We start from the raw sequence: 3,595 nt of genomic DNA, 5'->3' as shown, positions 1-3,595 counted from the left end.
GCTGGAGGGGCTCTAGTCTGTGGGGGCACTGGCTTAGGTTCTCGCACTCCTTCCACGACTGGCTCGAGTCAACGCAGGGGCACGTTCTAGTGCGTCCGATGGTTCTAGATCTTAGCTGCCGCCAGGGCTGGCTCTGCCCCAGGCTCCTGCAAGGTCTGGTGCTAGAGATGCTCTAGCTCTGTATCGCCCCCTTGCTGACTGTGGGTGAGATGCTGACCCACAGGTTAGGCTGGGAGCTCCGAGGGCAGGGAGGGTGTCTGGGGGTCCCCTCTGCATTCCAGCGAACAGACACAGGTGGGGATGCTGCACGAGTGCATGAAAGAGTGAACACAAGCCTGTGGCCCAGATCTCTCTTCTGTAAGCAACGTCCCCCGCATCACGGGGCTGCTGGGGGATCCCTGTGATTCACTACAATGTGAACTGTTACCACTACCGGGCACTGTTTGGGGGTTGGGGACCCAGCGGTGAGGAAGCACGGTCCCTGCTCGTGTGGGGCTGGCCGGAGCAGAGGTCAAACGAGGACTTCAGGTCCCCAGCAAGTATCTTTGCTCAGGTGGGATCAGTTGCCTGGAGCAGCGGGTCCGGCCCTTGACCCGGTTGGGCAGCTCAGGACCGACTCACGAGGGACACGTGGTGAAGGGCATGCAGGATCCTTGGGCTGAATCCCCCCGTAGCCATTACCCCCATGTAGCCGGTCCCATCACCGTCCCGAGTTTTGTCATCCATGAGATGCCAGGGGAGGAAAGCCGTTCGTGGGTTCAAGAGCCTTATCCAAGTGCGGAACCCGGTCTAGATCATCGCTGGAGGGGGATTCAGCTCTAGCGCCTGCCCCAGAGCTCGAGCCAGGTCCAACAGCGATGCGAGCCGCAGCTCCTGAGATTTGGTGTCAGAGCACTGGACCACTGGTCTGGGGACCAAGGTCAAGACCCTCCTTGTTGCAGCCTCAAGGGCCCCGTTTGGAAGAGGTTCCAGAATCACTGCTCTGGTCAGGGTGAGGAGGCCTTAGGAGGCAACCGAGCACCAGGACCGGAGAGGGAAATGGGGACAAGGGAGGCTTCTGAGGTTTCTCACATCACCCCCGGAGCCCGAATATCCTGCTCCGGTGAGAGACACGGAGACAGAGACCGAGACAGAGAATGAACACAGCAGAGAGGGAATCAGAAGTTACAGACTTTTCACCATCAGCTTGGAAATGACCTCCCAGTATTTTGCCCCATTCTCTCCCTGAGAGCGCGGTCACACGGGCCATCCACCCTGGAGGGGAGGGGATTCCACAGGGACGTGTGAGCAGGATTTTTACAGTCGGGGAGACGTCCGGGGAGGACTCCTTCCTGGCTGCGGCTTCTCTGGGAGGCCCTGGGCCGGGCTCTGTCTTGAAAAGGCCCATGGAGAGCAGGCACGGGGCTGAGCTTCTCTCCTCTCACAGCTGCTCCAGCACCTAAGGAGCTAGAGCCGGCTCCAACTCCATCGGCAGCTCTGGAGGGAGGGTGGTGCGTGCATCGACTTCAGCAGGAGACCAGGAGAGAGCAGGTGACCGGCACCTGCCCACGGAGAGCCTGACGGGGGTCAGGAAGGGCCTGCTGGAGAGCCTGTGCCCGGAGAGCCTGCCCCTGTTCCTGCCAGAGCCGGTGCCCCTGCGCCTGCCCCGAATTGTGGCTCTATCTGTGCCTCTGTTTTGCCCCTGTCCCAGCTCCTGCCCTGGATCCTGACCTGTCCCTACCCCTGCCAGTGCCCCTGTCCTTGCCCCGGACCCAGATACTGCCCTGGTTCCTGTACGTGCCATTGCTGCAGACCCTGTCCCTCCCCTTGCACCCACCCCCTCCCCTTCCCCTGCTTCGGCTCCTCTTCTTGCCACTGACCCGGGTTCTGCCCCTGCCCATGCCTGTGGTCCTGTTCCTGCCTCTGAGCCACCTCCTGCCCCTGCACCTGCCCCTGCCCCTCCCTGTGCTCTTGTTCTTGCCCCTGACCCAGCTCCTGAACCATCTCCTGCCCTGGGTCCTGTCCCTTCCCCTGCCACAGCCTATGTTACTCTTCTTGCCACTGACCCACCTCCTGCCCCTGCACCTGTCCCTTACCCTGCCCCTGGCCCTGCCTGTGCCCCTGTTCTTGCCCCTGACTCAGGTCCTGACCCAGCTCCTCCTTGGTCGCGTCCCTTCCCTTGCCCCTGCTTGTGCCCCTGTTCTTACCCCTGACCCAGTTCCTGCCCCTGCTACTGCCCCTGGCCCTGCTCTTGCATCTGGCCTTGCCCCTGGCCCTGCCCCTCCTCCTGCTCCTGCAGGGCTCCCAGAACCACAGCCAGAGCCACATCCTCGCGGGGAGAGCCCCTTGTACAATGACGCTTAGTTCCATCACCCACCCTGATGCCCCGCCCGTTTGTTTCATCCCCTCCCCCTTTGTTCTTTCTCTCTGGTACATATTAACTGTTATATTAACTTTCCATGTCCTGTATGCTGTTATTTATTTTAAATAAAGTTAATCATTTTCAATTGAACAAATCCTGAGCATTAAGTACATTCCCGACGCTGTGACACCACACCACAGAACATTGCTGCAGAACATCTGCTTCCCCAAAGGACACCCTGAACCAGAAGGACTCCCTGCCCATTTTTCTCCCAACCCAGCCCCTGGCGACCCCTAAGCTTTTCCTTTACCTGTTGATTTCCTGTACGTGGAATCACACAGTACCGGCCTTTGTGTCTGCCCACCTATTTTCAAAGAGGACTCGTTTTTTTCTGTGTTGATTTGACATAGAATTTCCCTTATTCGATGTTGAAATCCCAGATGGATTACAGATGAGATGCAATCATAGAGCCCCCTTTGGTAAATATGGGCACAATCTCGGGGCGGAGACCCCTGTTCCTGCTGGGACACCTCAGCCTGACTCCAGACAGGAAAGGGCTGGTTCCTCCTGTGACCCACAGAGAAACCAGGGAAATGAAGAAAGCTAGAAGACACACCCCAACGGGCAAAAGCATTGCTCACAACCCAAGGCCAGAGAAAAGTTTCCCATGCCTCTGGTCCAAACCAGGCTCCAAGTCACTGGGTTCCACGGGCACAGAGACCACACGCATGCAAGTCCAATGGGGGGACGGGCACGGGTGGAGTCAGAGATGTAGAAACTCATGGGGAAGGTCTCTGACAAAGGAAACCCTATGGAGGCAGCGCTGGTCACCCTCAGACTGGCAGGTTTCTGGTTTGGGGACCAGGAGCCCTGGAGAGCACATGAGGAAGTGGAGGTCCCCTGGAGAGAAGGGTGACGGGCACCCCTGTCTGGGAGAACAGTGAGCAGCACCCATCCCAGGCTGAAGGTGCACCCATCACCTATCATGCTGGTCCTCGGACTCACCCCCGGAAACTCTGGCTCGGGTTTCACAGACGTGTTTCCAGGCGTGTTCAGCACAGCGGTGGTGGAGAGAGCAGGGAATGGAACAATGCTAATGCCCAAGGCGATGGATGGGAATCTCGGTCCCAGTCCTCATGATAGAATGCCCTATAGTTACTGTCACAGTGTCGTCTGGGGCACAGGATCCGGGTAGCCCCTCCTGAGACCCCCCTCCTGCCACCCTGCTCCTCACAACATTCAGAGTTCTTTCAG

The sequence above is a fragment of the Eumetopias jubatus genome, unplaced genomic scaffold, assembly GCF_037043125.1.
Source record: "Eumetopias jubatus isolate StellerSeaLion01/CBP00866 unplaced genomic scaffold, mEumJub1_p1.0 scaffold_15, whole genome shotgun sequence".
Taxonomy (NCBI): domain Eukaryota; kingdom Metazoa; phylum Chordata; class Mammalia; order Carnivora; family Otariidae; genus Eumetopias; species Eumetopias jubatus.
The sequence above is the reverse complement of the archived record's forward strand: the minus strand, read 5'-3'. Positions refer to the sequence as shown.